Raw genomic sequence first — 25,945 nt, forward strand, 5'->3', positions numbered from 1 at the left:
AGGAGAATATCAAGAAGATTTATATACAAGTAGAGGAGACACAAATAAGTCAAAATAAAAGTAGAAAGCCAGGCATGATCAACATAGAGAAAAGAAGTTAAACAAGGTGCGAGACAGAGTGTGGTTCCATTTGAACAAGGAGAAGCTATAGAGTCCTAGTAAGAAAATGAAGGCTATATGATATGGTCCCTTTAAGATAGTGAGAAAGTTTTTAGATACAAACTATAGACTTAGTATTCCCCCATACATGCAAATTTACTCTGTAGTGAATGTGGAAAATATGAAACACTATGGGCCTTCCATGACGGATCAAGGAGAGGAGAAATTACTACCTTCTATAGAAAATTTAGCACCAAATGGTCATGAATAGTTGATAGAGGATACAATTTTATAGAACATATGTATAACTAAAATATAGGGGTGACATGACCTTTGGAAGATTGTGTTGAAAGGACAAGTTCTAGGAAAGGCTAAATGGTAATCCAAGTAGAAGGATAAAATTCTCTCACCTCATTTTGTAAAATAAATTGGGGATGAAATTCCCATAAAATTGGGAGATATGATCTATATTGGATAATTCTATTATTTATCATCCAAATCAATTCCTTTAGGGTGGAAAAATCAAAGAAATCATCTTGCAAGAGTTGTTTTAGTGGCATATTCCAATTTGGAGAATTGCAGTTAAAAACCTTCTAGGGCTAGTTTGAGGCTTTAAATGACATTTGTAGTGCTAAAAATTTTATTCTTAAGTGTTTCACCTTTTAACATTATTATAAACTTGAATACCTTTCTTATAGTGAAAGAATCTTGTTAGTAGGAGTTTAGACACATAAATTATACCTCTGAAAGCTTGACCTATGATGATTGACCACCATAATTCAAAAGGATGTCATAGAAGCCTTTGTCACTGATGAAAAATGGGATAGCAACATGGTAATTATGAATAAAAAATGACAAGGTCAAGTTTTAACTCATACCGATGGTTAAAATCGTCAAATTTCACCCCTAGTTGGCTATTGGATTGTGTTATAATTGGGTCATTTAGAGGAAAAGTGGTTCAATTATATTCTAGTGCATTTTTCTCCACAGTACAGCAGAGAAGCCAAGAGTGGATAAGGAGAAGGAAGAACAAAGAGGGTTTATGTTCTGTAGTAGTTCACTAGCCATAAGACTTACTCCTTTGTATTTTCACCAAACCCATTCAAAAAAGCAGAGAGTAGAGAAACCTCACTTTCAAACTAGATTTTCTCCCAAAATGGTTCCCCTCGTCATATATTGGTATAATTGTGTTGTTTGTGAGTTATTTTTTTATCTATTTTCTATTTTACGCATTTTATGTTAAATTGCAGCAAAAAAAAGCTTCATTTGATTTGTGCCTTAGTCAAATGGAGAAATTAGATTTTCCACTTCAGATGATGACTTGAGTTGCAGTTATCAAGAGTGACATGGCCAAATCACTCAGATAAGTAACTCAAATCGAGTTTGTGGGAAACAAGTAGAGATGTGCACGATTTTATTGCTAAGATATAGCTATCTAGTGGAGTTATATTTAGTGAAACTTTGTTATCTAAGCTCTAGTCTAGAATAGGGTTAGTATGAGTTTAGTTGAGTAGTTGTAATTGTTGTAAACTCATTGATCTCTTGGTTGACTAGTCAATTTACTAGAAATATCCCTAGTCATGCATGTAATTCGAATTTCCTAGTGGAGTGGAGGAAAAAGGCATAATTGTAATCATTATTATATACTAGTGAGTGTACAGTGTTTGTGTTGAGTAGGTAAGCCATTTATCTTGGGATTTGTGAAAGGAAATCATAGCTCTAACTTTTCTTTAGGAACAAGAATTGCACAAGGAAATAGGAGGAAGCAAGAGGCCTATTTTGGCTAAGTATTGGTCAGATTAGAGACAGGAGGAGATTAGTATTGCAATGCAAGTTGAACTTGAAGGATTGAAGTTGTCATTGTAATAGATCACTGTTCTCATAAGATATAATACAAATAGAGGAGGGGTTTTTCCCAGTTGGGTTGCCGAGTAAAAACTGTGTTCATTATGACTGAATGATTGCATGTGTTTTTATTGTATGTTTTCCCTTCCACAAATTGAGTAGAAGAAATTTGTGTCTATTGTTTGCAATCTGAATTCATTATCAGCTACAAATTTCAAGTTATTTCTAAATTTTATAGACTATATGATAACCAAAAAACAATAATTTAATAAATCTAGAAAATCTGAGGAAAATTAACCCTCATAGTATAGATGTCATATTTCATTATTCTCATTAGATCTATTGTGATGAACTGTCCAATAAAATATTTACAACAATTTACGGATCTTAAAAGGTATTTTGAAATGAAGGGTATTGATTTCTAAGAAATATTTTCACTACTTTTAAGAAATATGGGGTCTTAACTTAGTGAACTTGTGACATAGTATGTGCATTCCTGGAATATTAAATAATACTCCTAATTTCTGTCACGGGGGCCTCTCTAGTGGGAGAAATACCATATCACGTGCATTCATATGGGGGATATATATTGAGGAAAAAATGACATAATATATTGAGCATATAATATGGGGTAAAGGATTTTTATATTGGCAAATATAAAAAATGGAGCTCAAAGTTAATGAAAAAATATAAAGGGGTATAAATAATGTTAATGAAAAAATAGGTACCTACGATATATAGTGAAATTAGGGGTTTGTTAAATTGGGAAGGTGTATTGGGTTAGGATTGTTAGGAGGTTAAATAATGTAATTTTTAGATGTTTTTCCCAATATGTAGTCGAAATAAGGGTATTGTTTAATATGTCACAAACGTGTGTGATATGTCAGAGGTTCATTGAGTGAAGTCCCTGTGATTTCTCTAGGTATTGACAAATACCTACCAAAATATATATTTGATCCCCCACCAATACATCTTTCTAATAAAAACAAGCTTGTATTTTTACTACATATCCCTTTTATGACCATTAATACTTATAAACACCTAGTACCTTACACCTCCACCAAATCCCTACAATATACTAACTTTATTTTCATAATTTTAAAGCCCCACGTATGAGTGAACATTGTAAGATATTACTCAACAAGATGAATCGCCTATGTGTAGTATTGCCCTAGTTGTTTTACATGATCTTTAGTTAGAGTGCCTCTATGTTTAAGCATTGCTTTCACATGGAGATTTGGATGAGGAAATATATATGGAAGGATATTTCAAGATCACAACAGAACAGTTTTTTGCAAATTCAAGAATTCATTCTATGGCTTAAAGAAATTTCGTAAATAATGCTACAAGCAATTTGATTCCTTTGTGGTGAGAAATGTTTTTACAAGGGGTCAATATTATTAGTGTTCACATAAAAAAAATTAAAAATGGTATGTTCATTATCTTGGCATTATATGTTGATGATATGATTGTAGCAAGAAAATGTATGGTTAAGATCAACAAGTTAAAGACTTAATTAGCTAGGACCCTTGATATGAATGATCTAAGAGAAACAAAACAATTTTTGGGGCATAGAAATACATAAAGATGTGAAAATTAGTAATATTTAGTTATTACAATAAAAGTATGTGGACAAGATACACATGAAATTTGGTATGAATAATGAGAAATATTTAAATATCCCCTTGGCTTCCCATTTTTAATTTTATTCAAGTTCATGTCCTAGTATTAAAAAAAACAAATGATCATATGTCTCGTATATTTTATGCTAACATAGACTTATGAAGTTTAATGTCTGTAATGGTATGTAGAAAACTAGATATTTGACATTTGGATGATGTTGCTAGTAGATTCATGGGAAATTTCAAGCATAAATCATTGAGAAAAAGTGAAATGGGTGTGTCGATATCTTTGAGGCACAAGCGATTAATGTATCACCTATAATAGTTGTAGTGATTTAGTATAAAACTAGATATTTGACATTTGGATGATGTTGCTAGTAGATACATGGGAAATTTCAAGTATAAAGCATTGAGGAAAAGTGAAATGGATGTGTCGATATCTTTGAGGCACAAGTAATTAATGTATCACCTATAATAGTTGTTGTGATTTAGATTATGTGGTTAAGTTGATTCATATTTTGTAAGTGATTTGGACAAAATAGATCTACTTTAGGTTACGTCTATACTTGTCTTGGAGGATATATTTGTTAGAAGTCAAAGATGCAAAAAACAATCGTTTTATCTGTTATCAAGGTAGAATCTATAGTTATCTCACACATATGCAAGGAGCAAATTTGGTTAAAAGGTGTATTGGGTGAGTTTGGAGAAGAGCAAGGCAAGGTGAATGTATTGTGTGGTAGTTAAGGTAGTATCCATTTGGCTACTAATCTGACTTATCATATTATGACCAAGAATATTGATATTGAATATTATGTTGTAAGAAAAGCTATTAATTGAGGTGGAGTAGCTTTTATGAAATTCCATACTCAACAAATTGTGCAAAAATGTTTACAAAACCAATATTATTAGACACACTATCGTATGGTGTTAGGTTTCTCTTTAATTATAGAAAAAGTGATGAATAAGTTTAGGCAAGTGCTATAGGAAATTGTAATCTTTACCTTTAAAAATAAGAATACTAATACCTTACCCTATAAATATTTCCTTGACATATTATTAAAATTTTACTCTATAAATCTATATTTTTTATTTTTTCATTTTATTTTTCATTTTTTTTTAGCTAAATTATAAAACAAACTTATATAATTCAATAATCTCATATATTTATTTACTTAACAATGTATTTAGAAAATAATATCATAAATACTCGTATTACCTACTCAACCTACATACCACCTAGATAAACAACAAAAATGAATGCGTAACCCCATCTTTACATACCAATTCCTTCATATAAACTATGAAGAACTTCATTTTTCTTGGAATTTCGATTTTACTTTTCGGTATCCATTCCTAATTCTTGCACCCATTTCACTTTCTCTGATCCTTGGCACCCTATACACTGTAATTTTCAGAGTTACCAAACATTTTACTGTGCCAAAATATCTCATTCTCATGGTTCAAGGAATGTAAAAGAAAAAGGCGTTCATGAGATATTTGGGATTGCAAACATTGTTGGTCCAAATTGTACAAACTAATAAGCATGTATTAAAAATATCGAGGTCTCAACAACTGAGCTCGAAAGATATGAATTCAACAATAGTGTGCGACTATATCTCCATCAGGTTTGGCCTTTGGAACACCGTTTCGCTCTATATCTCAATCTCTTTTGGATTTAGATCAATCATGGAGGGTGGAGACCTATGAAGCACGAAAGATGAAGTATATATATCATGAAGCACGAAAGATGAAGTATATATATCATGAAGCACGAAAGATTAAGTGTATATATATATATATATATATATATATATAATATAATATGTAATATTTAATGTTATTGGTATATCATTTTTAAAAATTGGATCAACAATATTGGAGTATGTGTTTTGTCGAATGAATCTATGTTGTTTTCGTAATAACAAAAAAAAATGGTTGGAAAGTTTTTTGTTCAAATAACATTTAATAACGCATAAAAAGAAAGAGCTAAGTGACATAGATATTGAAAATAAAACAAATATAATATCCAACTGTAATGATGGCAATCCATCTGTCGTATCATGAGTTGAACAAGTGGGCGATGGAAACAATGGTCTGGAGCCGTAGCTAGGAATGTATCTCTTCCCTCACCCTTCAGAGGGAATTCAAAGTCATATTTTTAATAAAAATAGAAATATAAGTTTTTTTGTTTTGCTATTATATAAATGACTTATGAGATTAGCCTATGGTTTAAGAATAATTGAGTTTTCATTTAGTGATGGGGATCATATCATGAGTTCAATAAGTGGACGATGACAACAATGGTTTGCAGTCATATTTGGGAATGTGTGTTCTTTCTCACCCTCTTCAAGGGATTGAAAGGTATATTTTTAATATGAATAGAAATTTAAGTCTCTTTGTTTGTTATCATACAAATGATTTGTGAGATTCGCTGATGAGGATCATATCATGAGTTTAATAGGTGGACGATTGACCACAATGGTTTGTCCTCATATTGAGGAATGTGTGTTCTTTCTCCCCTCTTCAAGGGATTGAAAGGTATATTTTAATATGAATAGAAATTTAAGGGTTTTTTTTGTTTGTTATCATATAAATGATTTGTGAGATTAGCTTGTGGTGTAAGTAATTATGAATATATGATTTGTGAGATTAGCGTATGGGAATTTTTAAATCATTAAAATCGCTTAAAAAATATAGATCCAACTTAAGCTATACTACTCTTAATATAATTAGATTTTATATAATTTTTTTCAATTACAATAGAATTTCAAAAATAAATCAGCTTACCCAGCAAATCCTTTAAAATTAATCACATTAACTAAATTTAACATACATATTGACTATAAAATATAATAAAATAAAACTATGTTATAAATATAAATATATTTTAAATTTTTTAAAATCTTTGTAAATTTAATATTTAGCATCATGATATAATAATAGTAATAAAATAATACTAAACATGGTAGCCTTTTACTTGTACACAATAAAATCAAGTAAATATTAAAAAATTATGCATAATGTTTTTAAATTTGATAACCAAATATCATGCGACAAATTACTAGGTATCGACTAGAGAGAGGGGTTTTGAAATTTAAATTAATATTTAATATATAGAAAATTTTGATATAATTAATTGAAGGTTGAAATATTTATTAAAAATATGTTTTATTTATTAATAAATTTTAAATGATTTTAATTAGAAATTAATGTTGGGTGTGATCATTGTTTTGATTTAGATGTTTTGGTCACATTGGATTTCAGTTTCTAAAAGAGGTAGTAATGTTGCCTATATGATACCCGCCAGGGGGTCTAAGGGGCAACGACTACTTTTAAAGAGCACCTAGTGGGGTTCGTGGGCAACGCCCCCGAAGCTAAAAATAGATCAAAATTTTCCTTCTAAAATATTGTAATTTTGTAGCCAATCTGAGTTGTTCATTAGGCAATGATCTGATGGTAGAATTCATGTTAATTTATGGTGTTTTTCCCTAGAAGACAACTCTCGATTTATATGAGGGAATTGTATTGGGGTTGTGTATGATTATTTTGAGAGAGAAGGGGGGTGGGGGAAGTTTTGTGAGAGTGAAAAAGAAATTACAACGGATCTATTGTAGGTTGTATATTTTCATTTTGTTGGATAATATAAAAGGAAAGACTAGTTGTTTCTCCATGGATGTAGCCCAAATTAGGTGAACCACGTATATGTGAGTCTCTCTTGTTTTATATGTTTTTATATTTACGTTTCCGCAATATTTTATGTGTTCCATTGCTCTGTAATATATAATTTTCTAACAATTAAATATATATCTTATTTGTAAATAAAAATACAAATTTTTAATATAAAAAATAAAGTTAATTCCATATTAGAGTCATGATTCTAAAACATGTAACATTGTAATTGTAAACTTTCACCATATGTATTTTTTCCTTTCCTTTAATTAGTTTTATGTTTGCGATGTGTTTCTTTATTAGTGAATTCACCCCTGGTCAATGTTGTTGTAGCATTTAGATGCAAGTAAAGGAGATTGGGTTGATTATTGGAAATATATATATATATATATATATATATATATATATATATGATTTATTTTTTAATAATTATGATGATGATCATGATTGACATTCATTAACATTAGGTAGGTCTATCAGGCCTTAAAAAAGTAAAAGATTAATTGACACCCTTTATATTTTATTTCTATGATTAAAAAAATAAGATAGAATCATTCCTAGATCACTATGATTTTGATTACTTAATAAGTTAAGAAGTTTGGTAGCATGGAAAAGCTTTTGGAAATGAGAATGAATGTGAATAAGAGTCAGGTAGTACAAGAAATTTTTGTTTTCATCTTCAACCCTCTTAGTATTGCAAAGGTGACAAACTCTTTCATCCCAAGGTGTTTTGAGAATTGAGACACATCCAGTTTCACTTCCAAGCTCATGAGAATTAGTTCTAATCTTCACGATCTTCATTTTCTTTGTAGCATTGTTCAAGACAAAAAGATAATTTCATTTAGCAAGATTAGAGTTGATTACCTCTTTGTAATATCTTAGCTTCCTTTTTCCCTCTACTTTCTTAGCTAACCACAACTTATCCTTAAATTTGGAAGTAATAATATTTTTAATATTATCAAGATGATATCCTTATTTATCCCCCAATGCTTGAGCTAACACTCGGCATCCTTATGTCAACCTCACTTGAGCTAGAGGTTGGTGTTTTGGCTAGAGTTGGAAGATATTTTGGGGAACCTCTTGGCTTCCATGTTGTAAAGCTTCTTATTATACAGTAGATATCTAAGCATAGTCATGATTTCAATGGGGAAATGGCTAGATTCAATCAAGAGGATAGGTAGGGAGTATTTCCTTTAATCATGAGGTTGCAAGTTATAAATTGCTTTTGGATCAGCGTATTCTTCCTCTGTTATTCTCTAGGTGTACTACAATCCCAAACTTCACATCCATATAAAATAATAGGGGTAATGAGAGTCTCAAAGAGGAAATTTTTTTACTCCATACTCAAAGATCCTTTGAATTACAATAGTTTTCAAAATCATAATAATCTTTCTAGCCTCCTATTATCCTTTTATCAATGCTATAATTCCAATTGAGCTGATGATGAATGTCGATATCTAAATATTTGTATGAAAAAATCTTCTCCAAATAATTGTTATCATAAATGAAATTATCATAGTTGATATTTTAGGATCTAATTATCATGAATTTAATCTCTTTGATATCTATATATATATATATATATAGATAGAGATATATATAGAGAGAGAGAGAGAGAGAGAGAGAGAGTACAAGTTTTTAGTTAAGTTAATTTATAAGAATAGAATTAACACAACTTGGCAAATGATGGTGTTTATGGTTCTTTCATTTTCTAGACTTCTCTTACATGTCGAGGGATTTTTGGCCCATCTGAGGATGTGCCATGGAGCAAAAAACCTTTTGGCTTCCTCTCCCACGTGGAATGTCATCCTCTGTGGCTTTCTTCTACTATAATATGCCTTTCCAGGCATGGTGTTGGCCTTTTGATTATCGAAGAAGCAAGTAGTTTAGGGTGTGGTGAAAATAGAGGAGGGACTGACCCACAGGTAGCCTATTATGCAAATAATTTTTCATGAAATATTTTTTGTTTAAAATATTCTTGCAAGTGACTTATTGTTGTCACAGAAGGAGCTATACCTTTTTTGTTTTTGGTATGGGACAAACAAAGGTCAAGTACCTCGATTATTATCCCTTGTTTCTCTATTTTTCATTCTATTCTATTGGCAAGAGAGGGCCCGTTTGGGTGGAAAAAATGATGGCTCGATCGATTAATTTTTAAGTGCTCGATTAAACTCCTTAGGAGGTAAAAAAGTAGCTTGATCGAGCCATTTTTTATTACTAAATACTTCTCTCGGAGTTTGCGAGCGTCATTTGCATAGACCATGGGTTATTTCAGATCTCGACTAAGAGTGTGATGATAGATCAACCAAGAGTATTGGAGCTCGATTGAGCAATTGAAGCACGGAGCATTCAAATCAATCTCACCAACGACCCCGCCAATGCCTAGAGGCTCAAATAAACATACATATTCTATCTTTTTTGTCTTTCTTATTTTTTTTTTTGCAAAATTAAACATGTTAATTAAAAATAAAACAACCATATAAAAATGATGAAAACCACAAACAAACCAAAAAACCCTTCAAAATAAGTTAGGAAGTCACAAAACCAACCAAGAAAACCACAAAAAACCATTAAAAAAAAAAACAAAACAAAACAAAAAACAAAAAACAAAAAAAACAAAAACAAAACCAAAAAAAACAAAAACAAAAACAAAAAAGAAAAAGGAAAAAAAAAAACAACTTAGAAAACCACAAAACCAACCTAGAAAATCATAAAAAAAAACCTACAAAACAACCTAGAAAATACATTGAAACCACCAAAAAAAACTATAATATAGGTCTTAAATATTTTTCTTACTTACAATGCTTTGTTTATTAAATGCATATTTTCTTATTTTGAATGATAAAAACGTTTATTTTTCTAATTATTTTAGGTTTTAAAGTTTTTCTTTAGGAATTTTGTGAAATAAATTTTCAATTTTTTTTTGTTATTTAAAATGAATTTTAAATTTCTAAAAAAATTGAGAAAAATATACCCAAAAAAATCCAAAACATAAAACTATAACAAATAAGTAAGTAAATTAGGAGCATAAAATTAACCTGAATATGGTGGCTCATGATAAACTTTTATTTATAAAATAAGAAATTGTATTTTATTTTATTATTTTAAATTTAAATTAATTTATATTTTAAATATTTTTTTAATAATAAATATAATACGATTTTAGTTTCAAGAATAAAATATTAGTCTTTAAAATTAAAAATCTAAAAAAAAATGTTATTTTATTAATTTTATTATTATTATTATTATAAAACAAAACATATATATATATAACATGTTACAACATAATCATAGTTTATAACATAACTTGTTATTTAACATTTAACATAACATAAAATTATTTTATATATATATATATATATATAACTAGATAGTTCATAACATAACTATATAACTATATATATAATTTAACATACATACATACATATATATATATATATATATATATATATATATATATATATATAACATAGTATAACATAACATTACACACTCTAACATGTATTTTGCATAACTATAACATTTAACATAGTATAATTATTTAAAACATAACACACACACATATATAAGTTCATGTTTCAACAATGCATCATTGATAGATACATTAAATCCATCATGAAAAGTGAATTTGGTCTAGTGAATCAAATCATTTAGATTATTTTCTAATTTGTATCATATTAGTTCATTATGTAGTTTGTCATCATGTGCTTATACCTAGTACATGTCATGTGTCAAAGTCAAATATTAAGAACTTAAAGTCTATTGAAGTATTTGGTTGGCATAAAATTTTATTAGTTTTGTAAATAGTTTTATTTCAATTTTTTACATATATATTTACATATTTATGCACTATGAATAAAATGTATTATTTAGAAACGAGAAAAAATGTGAAGGTAGATTTGATCACTTCTTTCGATTGTGTTTACATGGAACTCAATACTTTGGTTGATAAATTATCGAAAAATGTACTCTAAAGTTTTGGACTTAAGGCTAGGTTATTTTGCTTGAGGTTAGAACTCGGTTTTTTGTAAACATTCTTTCTAAGTCAACATTTTTTTCTTTGATTAGTTTATATGTATTATATGTAATAGTTTTGTATTATACGTAATACTTTAGTCAATGTTTTTTCTTGGATTTGTTTATATGTATTATATATCGTATGCTAAGGCATCCCATATACGCGCCCCAACTGTAGGCCACCATAGTGAGAGGGGTTATCTTATACGTGATCAGACTCATGATAGATCACATAGCCCACCGAGAGTTCACAATCCACTCATAAATCCTACCGTCAACGCCAGTTGGAGTGTCAGAGGTAGTGTTTATGTCTCTGTTGATGATCATGCTACCTCTAGTGGACCTTCTTCACCTATTTTAGGTACACCTCCTGCATTTTTAAATCCTCTTTAAAATTTATGTGTTATGTCTTGAAATTTTCTTTAATTTTTAAATTATCTTCAACAAATGTGTTTGAATTTAATGTATATGTTATTATGTTTCTAGTTTGTTAATTGTATATGTTAAATTATGTTTATGATTTGCAGGCCTTTAGCAGGTTGAAGCTCAGGATCAAATTGCAACATTGATCCCTTCGTGGGATGATGCTGCAACTCATATCACATTGGAGGATGTTACGACCCACATACATGGATCATATAAGAGGTACGTAACATCCCTACCAATTCATCAACTTGTCTTAGTTTGTCTTTGATGTTGAATAGCATCAATAGGTTTATCGAGACATACCAAAGATCGAGCCCACATAGCCACCTCCTACAATCCATACAGAGGATTAGGAGGCATTAGTTAGAGGCCAAGATCCTTGGGGGGTGGTGAAAGAGGCCAACATGGACATTGATGTTCGTGGGGAGTTTTTCAACATCCCTCTCAATCGGCCTGCTAGACATAGAGGTCTAATTCCACTGAAACATTTTCAGAATGTTGATGTATCCCCTTTTCTGTGTGATAGATCCATTGGAGCTTGGGGCTAGTTCCCCTACCATGACCAGGTCACCATTTATTTTTCTAAGAATTTATATGCAGAGTTTGTGTTACACATGAGGTTGAAATACACTTATATCAGATCTCGTTCTTATGGACCTAGCTTGGGACATAACTATGAGTGTGATGGGGCTCGTAGGGACCATGGGCATGTACTAACACCTCTGAAATTCTTTCCACTACTATCTCGTAGCTTGGTATTACTAACAGAGCTAAAGGAGCTATCACATTTTGATGGTGAGACCAAGGAGACTATTGCAGACAACATGTGAACATCATTGGCCAGTGAACATGTTGCATTGGATGGAGATATTAGGAGACCACCACCATTTCCTTGTGACCCACTAGTGCCCTTATATGACAATGAATTTCTCACAAGTTTACCCTTTGACAAACCTTTTAACATATACATGTATTTATCGTGATGCTATCCATGAGACTTGGAGGGTGCATGGCCTCTGTGACACAGATCAGGTACATATATACAAAAAACTTTTGATTCTTATTGTAAAATTATGCATAATGATTTATATTAATTTATAGTTCGTATTAGATTGCATTTATATTAATAAGTTCATGGTAACATGTAGACGCATCTCTGCTACATAGATGAGCTTATGAGATTATCCAAGGGGGAAGTTGATCATCCATGCCATCCTCGACTAGAGAAAGTTTCCATGGATTATCCTCCACCTCCACCTCATATGTTTGCTAATTTGGAGGAGAGTTACTATGTACAACCACATGGACCAGTAGTTGAGGTAAACTTTTTTATTCCTCAGATTTCAACATTTTCTTATTTTAAGTTACACATATATGTTAATTAATTTGTATATTAATTATAATTTGTCCTTGTCATTGTGTACATAGGCCCATATGCAAAGTGCCATTGATTGCATTGTTATGTGGAGGCATAAGTGGGATGTTTAGATTAGAGGCACTAGTGATTCGGGTCCAACGATATAGGTCCCAGTCATTGAGCCATAGGTAGGGGAGCACCAAACCCAAATTCATCAAAGCCCCGTCCTATCTAACTTGTGTTTGGACTCGACTAAGGTTACTAGATTCATGTATATGTAATTAAGAATGAGGTTCAAATGCATTTATTTCCATATTGTTTATTTTGTACAAATAATGATCATAATTAGTTTGAATTTGAATGTGTTATATTGCAGTACCAGCTTATGGACACTTACTTTGTGTGGAGGAACTCACATAGGAGTTCTGGTGGTACTTAGAGTGTCATAATTTGTATATTTTTAGGCTCATTTCACAGGCCACATTCACATGTGGTACAAATTTTGTATATTTTTATACATGGATAGTTTATGGATGTACATAATGGGTATTATTTTAGTTTATGGAAGCTTATTATTTCAATTTATGGATTTTTATTAATCATGTTTATGGATGTTAATTAATGTTTGAAGTTTATGGATTAGTTAAAAATATTTCGCTAATATAAAAAAATTTATATATACTATAACTTTTATTAGTAAAATATAGGTCGAATTTTGATTTCCACGTTCATAGACTAAGAAAATAAGTACAATCTTAAGTTATGATGCAAGTCACTTTGATACTTAAAATGAACTAAAATGTATCATGTATCAATTTAATATTAAACAACGAAAGAATTCCAATCGTGTTTCATATTGGCTTGTAAAAAGTGTCTTTAGTGCAATCAACATGTATGTTATTACAATTCAATTTTAAAAATAAATTATTTGAATTATAAATTCATCCCTATTATAATAAAATATATATATATGAAATATTTTGTTACCCACCCATATACCATTGCATGGACAACATTTTTAAGCATCTCAATCAATTTCTTATCTCAAGGTTCAATTAAAAAAACACAAATAGGATTGAAATCAGTTTTGTTACATTTTAAAAGATGTCATATAAACAACAAATACGTTTTATTCAGAATTATTTCTTTTGATATTATCTACAAGAGCTTAGTAATAACATGATATAAGTCGATGGTATTGAAATTTAATATATAGATCAAAAAATAATATATGACAACAATTCTATAGTTTTATATAATGTTATCAACTTTCCTAAATTTTCAAGTAGTTATCCAAGTATTTCAATCAATTCTTTATGATTGAAATAAGTTTTATTAAATTTTTAAAACTCAAATATGATTGAAATAAGTTATATTCAATTTTAAAAGATGTGGAGATGTAAAAGTTACAAATACAAGTTTTATTCGATTTTATTTTGTTTGAGGTTATCTACAAAAGCTTAGTCATAATGCACGTCGTCAATAAATTTTTTGTGCTTACAGTAGAATCAATGTACAATGTTAAACTAATTACCTTGAAATTAATGAACACCATATATCTACTTACATAAAATAAAAACTCAACATCCTCACTGAAATCAATGCATCTAATGTAAGCAATCAAATGGGATTAGAAATCAACATCTACATTGAAATTAATGCATTTAGTCATATCAATCAAATAAGATTAGTAATCAAAATCTACACTAAAATCAATGCATCTAATGCAAGCTCAATCAAAGAAGATTATAAGTTAACATCTTTAATAAAATCAATGCATCTAATGCAAACAATGAAATAGAAATTTAAAATTAACGTCTACACGGAAATAAATGCAAAAAATCAAATAGGATTAGAAATCAGCGTTTGTACCCTAAAATTAATGCATCTAGTGCAAGAAATTTTTTTCCCTTTCTCTTTCCCCTCCATCTATATCGATTTCTCCCTCCATCTCTCCTTATTTGTCTCTCTATATCACCCCCCTACACACACACTCTTTCTCTCTCTTCATATCTATCTATCTCTCCCTCCCTCCCTCTATCTCTCTCTTATTCCCTCTCTCCCCCCTTCCATGTATATCTCTATCTCCCTTTGTCTCTTCTTATTCATCTCTCTCTATCACCTCACAGACATACACATTGTTTCTCCATATCCATCTATATCTCCTTCCCTCTCTCTCTCTCTCTCTCTCTCTCTCTCTCCTTTGTCTCCCCTTCTATCTCTCTTCCGTCGTACTCTCCTCTCTCCCTCTCTCTTCATCTCCCTTGTCACACCCCCTCTCTCTCTACACCTTTCTCTCTATATATGTCTTTCTTCTTACCTCCCTCTCTCTTCCCCTCCAACTCCATCTCTCTCCCCTCCCCCTCAAGTCCTCTCTCTCTTCCTTTCTCTCCCATCTCCCTTTGTCTCTCCCCCTCATCACTCACCCACGCACTCTCTCTATCTCTCTCCTTGTTTCTCGAGCTTCATCCTATAACTCTTTTGACTATCTCCTTCCCTCTCTAATTCTCTCGCCCACTTCTCTCCATCTCTCCTTCTTTGTCTTTCTATCTCAACCCCCAAACATACACACTCTCTCTCAATCTCCCCCTTGTCATTCCCTCTCTCTCTCCACCTTTCTCTCTCTATATGTCTTAAACTTATTCATTCCCTATATTTTCCTCCAACTCCCTCTCTCAAGCTCCATATCTTTCTTAAAGTCTCTCTCCTCCTCTCCTTCTCTCCATATTTGTGCCCCCCTTTCTCTCTTACCCTTCTCTCCCACTCTCCCTCCTCTATATTTCAAAACTTGTAAAATACTTTGAAAATTAAAATATTATGTTTAAGTATTTTTTTGTGTCATACAACAAATTTTTTTTTTTTTATAATACATATTTAAAATGAAAGCTTTCAAATGTGTGTTGTACATTCACATGGACAAAAAATGAGAATTTTCCATGGAGATATTATCTAAAAATTTCCATGAGAGATACAGAGAACACTTCATGTCTTCCAATAGAAATTATTTAAGTTTTATTTCTTTAGGTAGCTTTAAGTTATTATTAATTCAGGATTTTTAAAATATTATATATTTTATTATGTTAGATTTATAGAAAAATTACGTTAATTAAAATTAACATATTTAGTCAATTTGTATGACTCGTTTTGTGTTAATGACTCTTTTTTCGATGCCTACTGCGTACATCAACGAAATTTATTAATGTGGTTGTGATAGTATATATTATAATATAACAAATTTTATACTATATTAAAGTTAATAATATTAGATGATACTATGCTTCAAGGCACACCCACTATCAAGGAAGCCAAAGCATTCAAGTAAATTCTGAGTGGGTTTGCTAGGGCAGCAGGCACAGAGGTAAGTCTCACTAAATCAAAGATTTTCTTTTTCAATACAAAGAAATATTTCGAGAATTTTGGGCTTCCAAAGGGAGTCACTGCCTGCGAAGTACCTGGGAGTTCCCCTCACCGACAAACCGCTACACAAGGATATCTGGGAACCTTTTCTTAATAAGCTAAAAGATAAGATTAGCAAATGGACAAATAGAGCACTAAATCTAGCAGGCAGACTGATTCTGACTAAGGATATCCTCCAAAGTATCCCTATCTATATGCTATCAGCCATTCCGGCACCAACTAGTGTAATTACTAACATAAGAAACATTCAGAGAGAATTTCTCTGGGGGAAAGGTGAAGAAAAGAAGAAATGGGCCCTTGTTGCATGGGACAAGGTATGCAAACCTAAGTCCCATGGTGGCTTGGGTCTTCATGACCCAGGAATTCTTAACAGAGTTCTTGGTGCCAAAATCTGGTGGAGATGGCTAAAGGAAATACAAGCCCCCTGGGAAAAACTTTGGAAGCAAAAATATGCAAGAGAGTGGCAGGAGAAGAACCTCATCAAAATGACAGGACAAGTAAAAGGTTCTGCAATTTGGAATAGGGCATGGCAGAACAAGGCCTTAGTCCAAAATCACAATTTCTGGGAGATAAGAAATGGAAATCTGACCTAGTTCTGGGAGGATAATTGGTAGCAGGAGGACAATCTCCGAAGTGAAGAATTAGCAGACATTCGCACCGATACCATCAACAAAGGATTAAGGTGGGTAAGTGACTATTGGGACCAATCAAGGAACAATGGGAAATGGAGAACATGGAAACTTCCATATTACAGTGGAATGGGCATGTTGCATACCTAAGCTATAGCCCTTAAAGGTCTTTTAGACAAGAGAAAAATCTTAAACTCAACCTTGGACGATCAACTAAGATGGGGAAAGAACAAGGAAGGTGTCTTCAACCTTAAGGAGGCCAAAAGGATAGATTCAGGGCTTAGCCTTCCAAACATTGATAAGACGTGGAAAGAACTGTGGGATAATCCTCATTGGATGAAAGTAAAATTATTCAAGTGGCTGGTTCAATAGGCAAGATTCTGACATCGGATAACATAAGAAAAAGAGGCTTTGTTGGCCCCTTAAGATGTCACTTATGCAGACAACAGGAAGAAACTACAAATCATCTCCTGAATAGATGCACTTTCACTTCAATACTTTGGAATTGGGTTTGAGAAGTCTTCGAGCAGATAGACAGAAATGTAAATGACATCATTGCTACTTTGAAAAAAAGGCGGAATTTTTTTTCGGATAATGAGATCATTAACTCCGCCTGGATGTTGATCCCAGGATTCATAATCTGGAATGTTTGGAAGCAGCGCAACAACAGGATTTTCAAGGATAAAGCGAGTCCAGTGAGAAGCATCCTTAAGTTAATCCTTAAACAACTAAAAGAGACTGTTCATATCCTGGGAGGTGTAGCTACTGGCAAACCCATCGGACAAAGAGAGGCCAGAATACTAAAGAAGTTAGAGCTCAAGGTTCATCCCTCTTAGGGTTCTATGCAAATCAACAAGAATACCTCAACAGAAAAGGCTTCATGGCAACCCCCTTCACATGGATTTTTTAAATTTAACATAGATGGGGCCTCAAAAGGGAATCCTGGAGAAGCAGGATATGGAGGGGTCATGAGGGATGAGGAAGGAAACATACAAGTCATCTTCCACAGTTATCTAGGAAAAGCAACCAACAATATGGCTGAGCTCATGGCGATGGAATTATGCCTGGAAATACTGCTCAAGTACAACATTCACAATGTCATCATTGAGGCTAACTCGGAATTAGTCATTAACTCAGTGAAGAGGATAAATGTTGGCGCTGCACCAGAGAAAATCTCAGGACACTAGCGGCTTCTGCAAGTCTACCAAAGAATCCAAGCACACCTAAGAATGTTGAGAACTCTTAGGTTGGTGCATGTCCGCAAGGAAGCCAAAAAAGTTGGGGACTGGCTAGCCAATGAGGGGGTACAAAACAAGCATATCGACTTGTGTTGCTGGTGGGAGGAGGTAGCGGATGACAGGTTGAAGGAGGAATGCTCATCCCGAGCCCTCAACCACAGACAACAGTATCAGGAAAAATCAAGAGAAAGAATTTTACTTCATGAAAACGATGGATAAGTTCACTTCAGAAGGCCTATCAGCAGAGATGTACTATCAATTTTTTAAGGGAGATTCTAGAAACAGAGCCAGTAATCGAGATAGAAGATATCTATTCACAGGAGGAATTATTCCATGGAAGACAAAGGCATCAAACGAAGATATTACTAGGGTCAAAAACTGCCCGAGACATAACACCTGATTTGGGCAACCTTTGACTCGAGAGAAGTTTTCTCGGAAGACAAGCGATGCCATTCAGCAAGTGATGCATGGAGGTGGATGGACAATGATTACCGCCTTCATCCTTGGGTATTTCATGCGCAGTTGTGTGGTCCGATTTGGTCTACGACCGTCAGATCTGGAGAGGGAAGATCAACAGCCACCTTTTGGTGTGAAAGTTGGTGGGGCCGAAAGGATAAAACCACTAATGGTTTACCACCTTCATCGGGCGCCTTCCAAGCCAAATACGGTTTTAATGAAAAGCCAGCGATTCCACTCAGGAAGCAACACGTGGCGGAGGACTGAAAAAGCAAACCGCCTTCATCTTGCGGTGTTCAATGGGCTTTTTAAGCGCGCGATATGGACTCTAGCCATTAGATTAGAAGGAAAAGATCAATGGTCAGCGTTGATTGTGCAACTTTAGGGTTTTTCATGAGCGGTTGTGTGGTCTGATATGGTTTGTGGCCGTCAGATCTGGAGAGGGAAGATCAATGGCCACCCTTGGGTGTGCATGTTGGTGGGGCCAAAAGGATAAAACCACTAATGGTTTACCACCTTCATCGGGCACCTTCCAAACCAAAGACGGTATTGAGGAAAATCCAGCGATTCCACTCAAGAAGCAACACGTGGCGGAGGACCAACAAAGCAAACTGCCTTCATCGCGTGGTATTCAGTGGGCTTTTTAAGCCGTGCAATATGGACTATAGACGTGGGATTAGAAGGAGAAGATCAACTGTCAGAGTTGATCGGGCAACTTTAGGGTTTTTGGGGGCTTCGCCCCTGGGCAGGTTGAATCTTGACCATCGGATTGTTAGAAGACAGATCTTCAATCAGTTTTGGGGAGCAGACTTTGGATCCACTTGCCCGCTCTTGGTTCCAGGGCAGTCCAGGCCTTGTCTTTGTCTGATTTTTGGAGGATTTTTTTGGGTACTCAAAGTATTTTTACCCCCCTTTGTGGGAGTTTGTGCCTTTGAACATATATTGTAACATGTGTAAAATATTTTTTTACCTAATTTAATAGAAGGACCATCTCTTGCTTAAGCAAAAAAAAAATTAATAATATTATATTAATCAAAGATTAATAAATTTAATATTAACATTAAAATATATTAATAATATTTTTTATATTAATATTAGATTTCATAATTTAATTTAATAACAATAATAATAATTTGTAATATTAAAATTAAATTTAATAAGGTTTCTACATGAAATGATAACAAAAATTATAACAATATTTGGAATTTTAAAATGTGGTAAGAACTTAAATTTTAGATAAATATGGGATTCAAATTTTTATTTTATAAAGGCTCTATCGAGCATAATATCTCAATTGAGCCCATGCTAACCATGTATATGGCTCAATCGAGGGTTTACAAAACCGTTAATCGAGCTATTTGAATTTGAAACTTAGATGCTCGATCGAGCTTTTGAAGCCCTAAAATCCACAATTTCAACACCTCTTCTGTAAAATTTCCTACAACACCATTTTGTACCCTAAGAAACTTAAGGGAAAATTTGTCTTTAGGTGGCAAAGTTGATCATGTTGGATTCATGAAGGAATCCTCTATCCAATGGCATATGAGTTTGAAATTTTTTAATTCATGTGATATTTTTCACCGAATTTCTTTTAAACATAATGTTTTATTTTTTTTTTGAATAGTTCTAAAGAGGTTGAATAAAAAATCAATATCATAAAATATACACAACAAATAAAATTCAAAAAATACGACTATCTTCCCCCAATCGGGGTGAGAGAAAGGGAAAAAACGTTCAAAAGGACAACGAAGGGGAGAGGCTGGCAAGACCGGCCACCAAATGCTCTCATAATAACTCAATGGGACACGGGGGCATCATGCAGGCCTGGTGGAATCCCGAGTCATCGAGGTGACAGGGGAGTCGGGGAAGAGGCAGTAGGAAATGGCGGCGGAAGGGTGATGGGATGCAGGACAAGTGGGAGAAGGTTAATGACGATGGCTAAGGGTGGAAGCGAGATCAGTACTCAGTGAAGGAAGGAGAAGGCAGGAGCTAGGCGAGAACTGGTTTCTTCTGCAACTGAGCGGAAGTCCGAGTATGTTTTCTCAGTGTCAATTCTTGCATCCCTTTCAACCTTTTGTAGTATGATGGAGGACGGAGGGGAGATAGGAATTGCTAAGAGAGGGAGAAGTCCGCGTGAGTTTGCAACCCTCCCTACAGCGCGCAGTAAGGAGGTGGAGGTGGGAAAGAGGAGGAATGCAGAGGAAGGGTCTAACATAGTAAAGAACCGCAAAGACCAAAATAAAGGCCTACCGGGGTTCTGCAAGTGCTGGGTACAGGGGCAGCCCAAGGAGGTGAAACAAGCAGTTTGGGAGGCAGATAAGACTATAGAGAGCATACACTTGTCTTGCCCAAGGGGAGGGAATCCTGGGAGTGGCCAAACCATTAGGAGAACCTGGAGTGGGGAGGGAAAAATATGAGATAGGGATACTCAAGAGATTGGAATAAGAGTAATTGCAAATAATATAACCTTTGTTGTTGGTTATGGTAAACAGGCAGCTGTAGAGAGCAAGATGGCGCACCTAGGTTGAGGAGGGGGTCGTGGTGGAAGAGGCTGGCAAACCCAGCCAGGATGTAATGACCCCACGACCTCTACACCTACACTGCAGAGGCGTAGTCAAAAAACCATGAGGAAAACAGTGCAAGAGGATGCAAGGGCATATAGAGAAGGAACTGAAGTTGACATCCACAAGCTCATTCAGGAATTGGAAGAAAATGTCATAGAATGAGACTCAGAGCCTGAAATGGAGGAATGGGGAGATCTCATTCCTGACCCGGGAAACACCAAAGGGCGAATGACTCTATACAAGAAAGCCTTGCATGTTTACTGGGTGCTGAAGCGTTTACTTGCCAAGGCACTGGAACAAGTAGCAGGTGAAATGGAAAAGCTTGCCCAGGGCATGCCAAACATGAAGAAAGAGATGAAAAATCTACAAATCATAATGATTATATAGGACAGCAAGCTGGAGGATATCCAACAACAGTTGAAGAAGTTAACTCCAGCAACTAGGGACACGGCAACAGCACCTGAGAATGTGGAAGACTGAAAAGTTTAGTTTTTGCAGTTGTTTATTATGTTTGTTTTGGAGGACAGTATTCTCTTTTCTTTTTAGTAGTTTCATGACTTTCTAGAACATGTTTAGCATTTGCTGTTGCGAAGTTTATTTAGCGTGGATTGGTAGACTTATGAGTTTTTGCTACTGGATGGCCTACAATAATTTGAGGTGGCCAACAGATCTGGTTTCCCATCTGGGCAGGTTGAGGCCACCAAAATGATGTATATGGTTCAACTTGTTTTTATATAAATAGAAAAAGAAAGGCACTACCGCAGCTTACAAAAAAAAAATACCACTAGCTTCATTTATGAGTCCTATTCAAAAGGGTACTCTTCGTTTCTCAAATTATTTAAATAGATGAAAAAAAAACTTACGTGAACACATGTGTCTGCAAAATTAAATTCAATTATTACTTCGCCAACTTCGAAAAAAAAATTGCATAAAAAAAAAAAAAAATTAATATGAAAAACTTAGCTCTCTCTATGTAGATCATATATATATATATATATATATATATATATATATATATATATTAAAAATTACACATTTTAGACTAAGTTATGTTATGTGAACACATGTATACCTATTAAGATGTGTGGTAATTTGCAAGGAAAAGTATTTCATTTAATGGAAAATTGACACATTATAGAACACTAAATATTTTTCCCAAAAATATCATTAGGATAACAACATAATTCTCCACAATTTGTCTTTTCACTCTTAATCAAAATTCACAATTCTTATATCAATTTTGAGGGCTTCAATTTGATAAAGAGGAAAAACTTGAAATTTCATCGCCACATTTGGCCCAAAAATGTAACCCAACTTCACGCATTCACCTCTAGGCTATGTGAGAGTAATCCAAAGGCCAAGAAATCAAAGGGAATCTCAGCCTCCTTCAAGGAAGTAGTTCAATGGTGGGCGTTTGGCCATGTTGAATAGAGCCTAAACACGCCAGACCCCTATATAGTCGACCAAATGGAGCAGGGCCCAACCATGGAGATCACTAATCCTGAGGTTTTGTCTTTTTATTCCACTCTCCAAAACAAGGTAGTCATCTGTAGATACAATGGATTTTGGCCAAAAACTAAAGCATTGATCCAATGGGTTTTCACTTTATGGACTTCAAATTGTGACATATATATATGCTTCAAAGGTTTCTTCATAGTCAAATTCGATACACAAAAGGAACTAGATTTTGTTCTTCAAGAAGGGCCATAGTTCTGGGGTAATGTTGAGTTATTCATCACCCCATGGTTGTAGAAGTTTGATGCTACAACAATGGTGGTCACAACCACGTTGATTTAGGTGAGGCTACTAAACCTTCCCCTTCCTTTTTGGCATCACAAATTTCTTGAATACATTGGAACCAATTTGGAAAAATTAAAAAAAAAAGAAAAAAGGCACATGGGAAGAACAAAAAATGGTCTCTTCACCTTTGCTAGAATATGTGTGGAGATATACCTCAACAAAGGACTTCCAAATCACATAACATTGAAGCATAATGACTTGTACTTATCACAAGTTTTGGACTATGAAAATATGTCATTCTGATGTCCTTAATGTTTCCAGACAGGACACCTGCAAAAATTTTGTCCACAAACTACAAAGAACTCAAAAAAGAAAAAGAGGCAATCAGGTCGACCAAAGGGTTCGCAGTTTTTCGAGCTTCCCCCTTCTGAATATGGAGAAGAAACAAAAGAGAATAACCAAACCCAACTCGATGAGGAGATTAAGGCTCAGCCTAGACATCAACCGGAAAAGGACTCCCAAATGCAGTCTGGAATGGTCATACAGATTCAAGAAGACTCAAACATGATGGGATTGCAAATATCATATGGGCTTGGGGGCACTAAAAGAGCCCATGTTTTCGACAACTCAAATTCTAAAAAAGAATCTCCCCTTCTGGATGAAGGTCGTGTGTTGGCAGCGGTTCCTATTGAACTAGCTTCAGATGTTTGGCACAAGGTGCAAAAAAAGAAAGATAAAACTATCGGCTAAGCAAAAATGTTACTCAAATGTCTACCATCTTCATGTTGTATGTGCAACAATTATGTTTTTTTATGTTTACTCTGTGCTAATAAGCGATATTCAGACGAATGCTTCATAGCATATAGAAAATATAATTTTATTTTTCCTCAACATAAATATAATTATACATCTTTTTCCACGGAAAAAAAATATATATTATTTTTTACTTTCATAATATTTATATTAATTTTTTAATTTAAATATAAAACTTAAAAAACATAATATTTAAATAATATAAAGATTATTTTTTTATAAATGTAATATATCGATGTATCTTGAAATCTTTGAAAACATTAAATTTAAAAATATAATATATCTATATATATATATCGCGAAAAATATTTTAATTTATAAAATTTCGAACAATAGAATTTTTCAATCATAAATTACGTCATCGTATCATGCTTTGCATGTAATAGAAATTATACTCTACCAAAATATAAGAACGAACGCTGCATTTTTTAAATGTCTCATGTGTCATGACATTACAACGAAAAATAATAATGAATTAAAAAGATGAGCTTAAATAACTATATTAAAATGGTTTTAAATTAGTCACAATCAGTCATCATTGCGACTAACAACCACCAGCATCGTTATAGTTATCTCATATATATTAATGTGCTCTTAATGATATTTAATAAAGTTATTCCTCAATCTACCAATCCAAACCACAAAAATCAAACATCAATATCGATTACAAATAATCCTTTCCCCACCAAAGCAAAGAGTGACTGATAAATCCCCCTTTATGCATTTAATTCTCCTCAAAGTAGAGGTCGTTATACATGTATATCATCTTAACGAGAGGTAAAAAAAAAAAAAAAATTGATCGGCATGAACATAACCAGGGAAACAAAGTATTAGATAACTGAAATAAAAAAGAAGAAAAAGACATATAGAATTTAATTAAGAAATAGAAACAATTATAACAAGAGTTTCGACTTAAATCATATGTAGAAAATTTTTGTGGACACGTTTGAATCAATCAGTGTGGTTCATGGTCAAGACAAATTGAATGAGCAGATCTAGCTTTGCATATTAAATAGATAGGGCAGAATATCCAATGACCAAATTTCTAGACAAGGTAACGGCTAAAACGACAACAGCTAAATTTGACCGGGAAACAGCTAGATTGACTATAATGAAAGGTATAAACTTTATTTAATTAAATAAATAAATGTAAATAGACCATTTTATAATTATAAATATATAAAGTTATTATATATAAATATTAAAAATAGAGTATTTTATAAATAGTTAATTATATTTTAAATAAAATATAAGTTAAAAAACATTAAAATAAATTATTTTAAAATTATTTTAAAAAAATTAATTAATTAATTTAAAATTATTAAATATCAAAATTATTATATAAATATTAGTTAGTTATAAAAGTTAAAAATAGAGTAATCTATAGATAATTAATAAAAAGAACATACGTAACTGAAAGGAAAAAACACAAAAGATATATATAGAGCATAACTATGAAAAATACACTACACGACTCTGCTGCACTTATATCGAATTGCTGCGGATGGCCACCTTTATATCATCATAATGTCATGGAAGGGCTACACCCACTCTAATCGGACAAGACGGGGTTTGGTAATGACTTTTACAAGGTGGTGTCACTCTTCCAAGACTTCAGACATTGATCTTCAACTTTTGGTCATGTGCCATGACCTATATGTGGCTTACACGTCATTATTTCGAATCTTAAATGGTCTTATAATATTTAAAATGTTTGAAGTATTTGATTTTGTGCTTTAAGAAGGGATCAAATCTATTAAGTTATAATTTTTTAAAATGATTGGTTAATTAATTTATTTATTTTTAAATTCACTTAACAAAATTTAAAATTTAATTAAAATATAAATATATAAAATTACTATTATATTTATATTTTAATTATAATAATATTGTCATATAAATATTATATTTATAATATTGTATTTGAATTTAGTATGTTTTTTTTATTTTTATATAATTATTATATGAAATGTATTTGCATAAATATATATATTTCTATTTTAATTTTTTTTAATTTGTATTATTATTTATATAAAGAGTAAACTTGGTATTC

Source organism: Pinus tabuliformis, chromosome Q (genome assembly GCF_031772625.1).
Source record: "Pinus tabuliformis cultivar Carrire ecotype Pingquan chromosome Q, CPIR1, whole genome shotgun sequence".
NCBI lineage: Eukaryota > Viridiplantae > Streptophyta > Pinopsida > Pinales > Pinaceae > Pinus > Pinus tabuliformis.